Source organism: Crocuta crocuta, unplaced genomic scaffold, assembly GCF_008692635.1.
Source record: "Crocuta crocuta isolate KB4526 unplaced genomic scaffold, BGI_CrCroc_1.0 scaffold1631, whole genome shotgun sequence".
In the NCBI taxonomy this organism is placed as follows: Eukaryota; Metazoa; Chordata; class Mammalia; order Carnivora; family Hyaenidae; genus Crocuta; species Crocuta crocuta.
In genome coordinates this window covers 19653-30043 of record NW_027532213.1, presented here as the reverse complement: position 1 = coordinate 30043, position 10391 = coordinate 19653, and the positions used below count along the sequence as shown (strand labels likewise).

At 41.2% G+C, this 10391-nt stretch overlaps 1 long non-coding RNA gene across 1 annotated transcript in view; it reads left to right on the top strand.

Annotated features, from left to right (window-relative positions):
* LOC144242939 (uncharacterized) overlaps nt 1-10144 on the top strand; it is a 23850-nt gene extending 13706 nt beyond the window's left edge. Inside the window, exons 6-9 of the long non-coding RNA XR_013338501.1 lie at nt 7050-7177; nt 8111-8216; nt 9370-9438; nt 9901-10144. This is a non-coding gene — a long non-coding RNA (uncharacterized LOC144242939). The remainder of the gene's footprint in view (nt 1-7049; nt 7178-8110; nt 8217-9369; nt 9439-9900) is intronic.
* Nucleotides 10145-10391: the final 247 nt, after the last annotated feature.

Here is a 10391-nt window from a genome sequence, read left to right as displayed (position 1 = left end):
TTATAGTGTGTGGGTGTTTAAAAATGTATCCATTTCTTTTAGGTTGTCCAATATGTTGGCATATAATTTTTCATAGTATTCCCATATATTACTTGTATTTCTGAAGGACTGGTTGTAATAAATCCATTTTCATTTGTGATTTTGTCTATTTGGGTGCTCTCTCCTTTCTTTGTGAGAAGCCTGGCTAGAAGTTTATCAGTTTTGTTTATTTTTTCACAAAACGAACTATTCGTTCCACTGATCAATTCGACTGTTTTCTTTTCTTTCTTTTTTTTAAAATTCTATATTGTATACTTCTGCCCTGATGTTTATTATTTCTCTTTGTTTGCTGAGTTTGGGGTATTCTTGCTGCTCTGCTTCTAGTTCCTTTAGGTGCGCTGTTAGAGTTTCTTCTAGCGCTTTTTCCAGTTTCTTGAAATAGACCTAGATTACAATGTATTTTCCTCTTAGGACTTCCTTTGCTGCATCCCAAAAACTTTGTATTGTTGTATTTTCATTTTCATTTCTTTCCCTATGTTTTTTAATATTCTTCCTTAAATGCCTGGTTGACCCATTCATTCTTTAGCAGGGTGTTCTTTAACCTCCTTGCTTCTGGAGGTTTTCCAGACTTCTTGCTGTGGTTGATTACAAGTTTCATAGCTTTGGGATCTGACAGTGTGCACAGTATGATCTCAATTCTTTTATATTTATTGAGGACTGCTTTGTGACCCAGTATGTGATCTGTCTTAGAGAATGTGCACTCGAGAGGAAAGTAAATTCCACACCTTCGGATGTTTATCAAGTCCATCTGGTCCAATGTGTTGTTCAGGGCCATGGTTTCTTTAGTGATTTTCTACCTACTTGATCTATCCATTGCTGTAAGTGGAGCATCAAAACCCCTGAATTAGCACATTATCCTCAATAGGATTGTTTATATTTGTGGTTAATTTTCTTAGGTATTTGGGTACTCCGGAACTCAGTGCATAGACATTTATTGTTGTTAGCTCTTCCCATGGATAGGCTCTGTAATTATTATATAATGCCCATCTTCATCTTTGTTACTGCCTTTAAGGCCCAGTTTGTCCTTTATAAGTATGGCTACTCCAGCTTTCTTTTGACTTCCAGTAGCATGATCGATATTCCTCCGTCCCCTCCCTTTCACACTGAAAGTGTCCACAGGTTTAAAATGAGTGTCTTGTAGGCAGCAAATAGATGGATCTTGGGTTTTTAATATCCATTCTGCTTCCCAATGTCTTCTGATTGGAGCATTTAGTCCATTTACATTCAGTGTTATTATTGAAAAAATATGAATTTAGAGTCATTGTGTTCTCTTTCGGATTCATGCTTGTAGTGGTGTCTTTGGTACTTTGTGATCCTTGCAACATTTCCCTCATAGAGTCCCCCTTCAGATCTCTCGTAGGGCTGGTTTACTGGTGATGCATTCCTTCAGTTTTGTTGTTTGGAAAAACATTTCTCTCTGTTTCTCTTCTGAATGACAGGCTTGCTAGATAAAGGATTTTTGACTGCATGCATTTCCTGTTGATCACATTGAAGATTAGCTGCCATTCCTTTCTGGCCTGCCAAGTTTCAGTAGATAGGTCTGCTACTACCCTGATGCGTCTCCCTTTGTTTGATAAGGCCCCTTTATCCCTAGCTGCCTTCAGAATTTTCGGTTTATTCTTGTCTTTTGCCAGTTTCACTAGGATATGCCGCACAGAGGATCAAATCAAGTTATGTCTGAGGGGAGTTCTCTGTGCCTCTTGGATTTCAATGTCTGTTTCCTTCCCCAGGTTGCAGAAGTTCTCAGCTATGATTTGTGCAAGTACTCTTTCAGCTCCTTTCTCTCTTTTTCATATGCTTTGGAATTCCTATGGTTCAGATATTGTTCCATTTGCTGGCATCACTCAGTTCTCGAATATCCTTTCGTGCTCCTGGACCAATTTATGTTTCTTTCTCATCTTCCAATTTTTCCATAATTTTATCTTCTATTTCATCTCTTCTCTCTGTCTCTTCAGTCTGTGTTGTGGCACCTCCATTTTATTTCACACCTCATTTATAGCATTTTTCAATTCATCATAACTGTTTTTAAATTCCTTGATCTTTGCAGCAGTGGCGTCTCTGATGTCTTCGATGCCTTTTTCAAGTCCCCTCAGGATTTATTGTAGGGCTGGTTTAGTGGTGACACATTCTTTCAATTTTTGTTTATTTGGAATGACTTTTTTCTCTCTATTCTGAATGACAGGCTTGCTGGATAGAGGATTCTTGGCTGCATCTCTTTTTCTGTTCATCACATTGAAGATTTCCTGTCATTTCTTTCTGGCCTGCCAAGTTTCATTAGATAGGTCTGTCACCACTCTGATAGGTTTCCCTTTGTATGTTAGGGCCTTTTATCCCTATAAGCTTTCAGAATTCTCTCTTTGTCCTTATATTTTGCCAGTTTCACTAGGATATGTCATGTAGAAGATCGATTCAAGTTACGTCTGAGGGGAGTTCTCTGTTCCTCTTGGATTTCAACATCTACTTCCCTCCCCTGGTTGGGGACATTCTCTGCTATAATTTATTCAAGGACTCCTTTAGCACCTTTCCCTCTCTCGTCCTCTTCTGGGATTCCTATGATACGGATATTGTTACGTTTGATTATATCCTCAACTCTCGAACTCTCCTTTCGTGTTCCTGAATCAGTTTATCTCTTTTTCTCAGCTTCCTCTTTTTCTATAATTGTGTTTTATAAATCACTTATTCTCCTTCCTACCTCTTCAGTCTATGCATTGGACACCTCTATTTTATTATGTATCTCATTTATAGCACTGTTTAATTCATAATAACTATTTTGAGCTCCATAGTGTTTGTAGCAATAGTTTCTCTGATGTCTTCCATGATTTTTATCAAGCCTACCGACTAATTTTATGACTATTGTTCTAAATTCTTGTTCAGTTATGTTGCTTATATCTGTTTTGAGCAGTTCTTTAGCTGTCAATTCTTCCCGGAATTTCTTTGGAGGAGCGCTCTTCTATTTCGTCATTTTGGTTAGCTTTCTATCTCTTGTTAATTTTAAAACTTGCTGTACATACTTCCCCTGAGAGTTCTGATGTATTAAAGAAGATTCTTTGACTGTTCAGAGCCCGTCCGTTCAGGAAGTGTTCTTTGAATGGTGTCTCTTGGTTTCTCTTTTTGAGAGTTTATTTTGTTTCCCTACTCCTAGAGGTATTTGGGGCTCTCCTCCATGTATACTTCGGCTTGTTTCTTAAGGTAACATTGGAAAAAGAAAGCAGATAACCACGCAGGGTACAAACGTACACAAACGCACAGACAAAACCAGTAAACATGAAACTGAACAGGAAAAAGAACAAGAAAAACAAGGAGGGGAACAAAATACAAAACAGTACAGAAACAAACAAAAAAAAAGAGGAAGGAAGGAATATAAATAAAAATTCAAAGTAAAGAAAGAATAAAGGAAAGACGAAATGAAAAACCCCAAAAGACAAAGGACAGTCGAAAGGCATAAAAGCAGATTTCCCAGCTACAAATAAAGAGCCAGGTGTAGGCTGTGTTAATGGAAGAGCATATACAAAGAGAACAATAACAGAGCGGGGAGAAAGTGAAATTGGAAATGACATGACCAGGTAGAGAGACTAAGAGGCACTCAGAGAAACTATATATAGTCTGATTACACCAGAGAGAGAAAAAAAGGTAGCGGTGAAGGTGTAGCATATATATCTAGAGAGTGGATTAAATGTGACTGTATAAGCCAACCAGTGACCAGAATGCCCCAACCAGCAGAGTGGAGGGTTACAAATGAGAAAAGGGAGATTGTATCTGAATCAAAAGGATTATCTGGGATTAATCATGGCAGTGCACCCATGTTGGTTTTGCCCCAGGCTCAGGTCAAAAAGCAACAACAGCAGCAACAAGAAAAGAGGCTCTGGCGGGGATGGGTGTGGTTTGGTGTAGACAGGTCTTGTTTCCACTGTGTCCCTCTGGCTGCTCCCTGAGGCCCTGCCTTGGTGGTTGTGGGGAGAAAAATGGCATCGCCTCCATCCTTTCCCAGCCAAGCATTGCAAATCACTCCTTTGGGTCCGATCTCCCTGTGCTGAGGCTGTAGCCAAGTGGGCTGAGTTCTATGCCCCACACCTCTCCTCATTTCCAGGTCCCAGTCCACGGGCCTTGTTTATACTTCCTGAAACAGTCTCACAGGTCGCTGCTTCCGTGCTGCCTGGGGTTGAGTGGGGTTGGGAGAAGTGTCGCAGCCTCAGATCTGTTGGGGTCAAGCAGCGGTACAACTTGGGATCTGAGGCCTCTGCGCCCCGCGTGGTCTGAAATTATGCCCTATATGGTCTCAAACTTTTTGTACTTGTTGAGGGCTGATTTGTTTCCCAAGATGCAGTCTATGCAGGAGAATGATCCCTGTGCTCTGGAGAAGAATGTATATTGCACTCCTTTAGGATGAAATGTTCTAAATATATCTGTTAAATCCATCTAGTCCAGTGTGTTATTTGAAGCCTTTGTTCCCTTGTTGATTTTCTGTTCAGATGATCTGTCCATTGCTGTGAGTAGGGTGTTGAAGTCCCCTACTATGATGGTATTAGTAGCACTGAGTTTCTTTATGTTTGTGAGTAATTGATTCATATATGTGGGTGTTCTCCCACAATTGGAGAATAATTGTTTACAATTGTTATGTCTTCTTGGTGGTTAGACCCCCTATGATGATAGAATGCCCTTTGTCATCTTTCGTTGCAGTTTTTTTTTAAATGTTTCATTTATTTCTAGGAGAGAGAGAGAGAGACAGCGTGAACAGGGGAGGGTCAGAGAGAGAGGGAGTCACAGACTGAAACAGGCTCCAGGCTCTGAGCGGGCAGTCAGCACAGAGCCCAACGCGGGGCTCGAACCCAAGAACCGCGAGATCATGACCTAAGCGAAAGTCGGACGCTTAACCGACTAAGCCACCCAGGCGCCCCTGCAGTTTTTATTTTAAAGTCTAGATTGTCTGATATATGTATGACTACTCCGGCTGTCTTTTGGTGACCATTAGCATGATAGATGGTTTCCATCCCATCCCCTTACTTTCAATCTGAAAGTGTCTTTACGTCTAAAGTGGGTCTCTTGTAGACAGCGTATAGATGGATATTGTTTACTTCTCCATTTTGTTACCCTATGCCTTTGGATAGGAGCATTTAGCCCGTTGACGTTTAGAGTGAGTACTGAAAGATAGAAGTTTATTGCCTTCATGTGTCTTGTAAAGTTGGAGTTTCTGGTGGTGTACGCGGGTCTTTCTAGTCTTTGTTGCCTTTGGTCTTTTTTTTTTTTTTTTCCCCTTTTTGTCATCCTTTCTGACCTTAGACAATCCCCATTCAATTTTCTTGCTGGGCTGATTTAGTGGTCATGGATTCCTTTAATGTTTGTTTCTCTGGGAAACTTTTTATCTCTCTTTGTACTTTGAATGACAGCCTTTCTGGATAAAGAATTCTTGGCTGCATAGTGTCCTGATTCAGCACATTGAATATGTCCTTCCCCTCCTTTCTGGGCTGCCATGTTTCTGTGGATAGGTCTGCTGCAAAACTTATCTCTCTTCCTTATATATTAAGGACTTTTTTTTTTCCCCTTTATGGCTGTTATGTTTCTTTCCTTGCCTGAGTATTTTGGAATTCGACTACGATATGCCTTGTTGATGGTCGGTTTTTGTTGAATCTTGTGGGAGTCCTCTGTGCTTTCTGGATTTTGATGTCTGTGTCTTTCCCAGGTTAGGAAAGTTTTCCGCTATGATTTTTCACATATGTCGTCTACCCCTTTTTTTGTCTCTTCATCTTCTAGGGCCCCTATGATTCTGATGTTCCTTTTTAACAAGTCACTGATTTACCTTATTCTTAAATCGTGCTCTTTTGCTTGACTCTCTCTCTTATTCTCTGCTTCATTATTCTCCATAAGTTTGTCCTCTATATCGCTGATTCCATACTCTGCCTCATGCATCCTTGCCGCGATGGCATCTATTTGAGATTGCAGCAGTTTTTTCTTTCATCCTGAGTAGCTGTTAACTTCTTATATCTGCGTCGAGAGGGATTCTAATCTGTTTTCAACCCCAGCCAGTATTCTACTTGTCGTGATTCCAAATTCTGCTTCTGATATCTTGTTTGTATCTGTGTTGGTTATGTGCCTGGCTGTCGTTTCTTCCTGTTGTGTATTCTGGGGTGAATTCCTTTTGAAGGTAGGAAAGGAATTCATAAGGTAAAGGAAAATTAAAATTAAAAAGTTGAAGACAACACACACCACATACAAATAAAAAATCATTAAATGATGCTCGATACTTGGTATGTTTTGTTCTGGTAATTGACCTTGAGAGCTTGTTTGGAGGTTCTAGCAGGGGAGAGCAGCTACTCGTATACCCTTGACCGAAGAACGGTCCTCCTCTATCGGGGAAGGTCGTCCTCTTCATCGGAGCGCGCAGCTTCGTGAGGGACCCACATGGAACGGTGAGGGAGGAAGGGGACACCCACCTAGCCAGCCACATCAGCCGAATCAACCTTGGCGATCAATGGGGTGATAGATGTCGCAGCCAGATAGCTCCCACATCCTGGTCTGGTAATTGAAAGAGCTTGATTGTTGAGAGAAAAAGGAGGAAAAATTAAAAGGAAACAATGAAAAACAACACATGCTTGTGCGTATGCACGCACACACAAACAAACAATCAAATATATGATGCTAAATCCTATGAGTGTTTTGGTCTGGTTATTGAAAGGAGCTTGATTGATGAGAAAAATGGGGAAATATTAAAATTAACGAATTAAAAACAACACCACACACACAGAAAATTAAATAAGTGGTGCGAGATCGCAGGTGTGTTTTAGTCTGGTTATTGAAAGGAGCTTGACTGGTTACAGAAAAAGAGGAAAAACAAAACAAAACAGTAGAAAATGTTTGAAATTTTGAGGAAATGAAAACGATGAAATAGAATATCTTGAAGGATGTAAAAATGAAATTTGAAAAATTTACAATAGAAGTAAACAAAATAGAAAAAAGATAAAAATATTTGTAATGAAAATTGAAAATAAAAATAAGTTTTTCTTTCTGTATTCAAGTAAAGGAAAAGAAACAAAAAAAAGAAGAAAAAACAAAAGAAAACTGAATACATGGACCAGTGAATGGACGGAAATACGATGGATACTACATCGTTCTCCCCTAGAAGGCAACTAAGAAGCAGGTTATAGTACGTAAACTAAGCAGACAGATTCTGCTGTTGCTGAAGAGTGAGCTTGGAAAGTTTGGGGAAGGCTTAGTGTAATGGCTCCATTCTACCCTTGATGGCCCCTCGTAGCTTCCTCGGTTAGATTGTGGTGGTGCCAGTAGGTGGGTATGTGCATGCGCGGTCGGGTGTCCAATACCGGAACTTTATGCTCTCCCTGACCAACAATGGGTCCCCTGTCTTTTACCTCCAGTTTCCGTCCACTCCCTGCTTTTACACTGTCTGTGACCATACCGTCAGTTGCCAGGCGGCACCATCCTCCTGAGTTTGATCTGAGATGCGGCTGTGTTTCCCAACCTTTTGCTTCTGAGGGACTGTGGCTTTCAGGCACTCACATCCTGTGGTGGAGGGTCTCATGGGGCAGTGGCTGGTGCCAGCCACACCCAAGAACATTCCCAGGATCCTGCTGCTTCCAGCGTCCAGAGACTTGTGTCTGGGTGCCAGACCACCCCAGAAAAAGTTCACACTACCATGTAGCAGCAATGTTTCCAGGATTATGGAAAATCACCCATGGCTTGAGGACCTCCCAAACCCACTCTCCTGGGAATCCGCCTTTCCCACTAGAGCACCACAACGTATTTGAGCTGCAGAGTGTCCGACTCTGTGCTCCCCCTGTGTAAAGTATTCATGGAATTTAAACCCTCTCCTTTCCCCTTTCTCCCTTTTGAGTTCAGTCCCTACAGCTGATTCCACTTTTCCACTTTCTCTCCAGCTGTTTTTGTGGGGTGTACTTTTCCCATACTCTCCTCTCACCCCAAGTTCACTACTCCCTGCCGCGTACCTGCTGAGTTCTGTGGTTCAGGTTGTGCACACTGTTGTGTTTATCTTCAAATCAGTTTCCTAGGTGTGCAGGATGGCTTAGTGTTGATCTGACTGTATTTCATGTACCCAATACAGAAAAAAGACGTCTGTGCTGTTCTGCCATCTTGGCTACCTCCAAGAAGCACTTCTATATCAACACAGGATCCATGCTGAATAGTCGACAAGTATCTAGTACCTGAAGGTATACATATTAGCTAACTTCTGAACAGAAATCAATTTCAGTCTCCCCGGGATACAGTGCTTCCAGATTTTTAGATATTAGTGGACATGCTTGACGACAGGTTTCACTTAAGATAAAATTTGAACAGATAATAGAGCAAGTTCCAGGTTACCAACCATCCACTTTCTGCCATGTCAAACATCTTCCATGAGGGTATTACATATGTCACCATTAATGAAAGAACATCGATACTTCTCTTTCTTTTATAATGGCACACTAGAAAATGTTTATTTAACACAAAATGCCAGTGATTGAGGAATAGAATAACAGAAAGGACATACGACATATCAAAAATAGCAAAATCAGACATAACTCTTACCTTATCAATAATTACACTAAATGTAAAGAGATTAAACTCGCCAATTTAAAGGTAAACACCAGCTGAATGGATTTACAAGGGGGAAAAATCCCACATGATCCAGCAATATACTATCTATGAAGTCAAAGCCACAGTCTCTGTTGAAAGATATTCTATGGGCTTTACGATTCTATGCGATTGACCAATGCAGAATTTCAAGTATCCCTATGACAGTAAGAGACCGGAATTGTACACCCACTGTTCCCGACAGCCGTCTTCACGGTAGCCCTAGAGATACCACCCAAAAGTCCATCAAGGGATGAGAGGAGGAATAAAATATGATCCATGCACACGATGGAAAACTGCTCAGACATTCAAGGTTGCTTTTCCTCAAGTACAAATTTCCAAAGTAGACATCATGGTCACAAAATCCTAGCAAATAGATGATGGGGTCCTAGGGGAAGAACAGATTTTCCAAGAGACAAACAGTGATAGCCTGGCTGAACTTGAAACAATCAAGAGAGGCTATGAGACCCCGTCTTGACACACAAGGCACTGCAGCATTTCCACGATTTTCATTAACTCTCTGGCCTTCATCAGGATCACCTGCTAGAAAGACTAAAGCCTTGTTGCCCATATCTTTCCTGCTCCTCTCCTTGCCATCCGTTGTCTCCCAAGAGGATGCCCAGCAGCACAGTACATAATTACTATTCACCCATATGCACACACTCACCTCATGTTCACATCAATAGAAACTCTGACTAGTTCCTGAGCTGCCCCACCAGTGTCTTTGACAGTTGCTCTGATTTCTCCTAGCTGCCCCTGAGGGTCCAGGCAAGAGCTCCCAAGAACCAAGGTGCAGGAAGCACCATAACTCTTCCTGAGGTAAAGTCATTTTCTGTATCTGAAAGAGCACCATTGCTTTACTCTGATTTCAAGGGAATTAAGATGTGAACATCTGTGCACGTCCTTCTGAGAGGTTCTGTACAATTTACTGGTGCCGAGGGGTTTTCTTAAGCTCCTATCACCAACTGACATGAATTCTAAAGGGAAAAACATAATAATTACACCACCAATCAGAACCTATATGATGGTAGTGAGCATTTGTCAGGAGATAATTTTCCTCTGTGGAAAATCATTTTGCGTTTCCTGATCAAAGTGACTTGTGTGATGTGACCTTGAATATTGGAGCTGTTGACAGGTGACTTTGTAAGATTTCTACAAGTCATTGACTCAAAAATTGCAGCCCAACTCACTGCTAACATCACCAAGAGACCAATATTCACGTGGAAACTGTGTACAAGATGATGTGAAACTCATAATGTCATCTTTTCTGTGTAATTGCAGGATGAGGCCACATTAACACATCATCCTATGAAGGCTAGAAGTCAGTTAAGCATCTGACTTCAGCTCAGGCCATGATCTCACAGTTCGTGGATTCGAGCACCGCATCAGGCTCTGTGCTGACAGCTAGCTCAGAGCCTGGAGCCTGTCTTCGGATTCTGTATCTCTCTCTCTCTCACCCTCCCCTGCTCGCACTGTCTCTCTCTGACACTCAAAAGTAAATAAAATCATTAAATAGTGTTTAGAATTGGCGACTTGATAAGGACAAGTCTAGCTGATGATGAAGGTGGGACTTTTTCACCTGCTTTGGACTGGAGAGAATCCCTGATTTCTGGATTCCACCTGGGAATGCAACATGGAGTTTTGTAAGAAAAACAGATTGTATGGTAAAACAATATAACCATATTTTACAGTTCCTGACAGCAAATAGGTCATTCAGGTGGTAGGATTTTTGTGGATGAGGGTCATGGGTGATTTCTGCGTGTTTCTGTGAT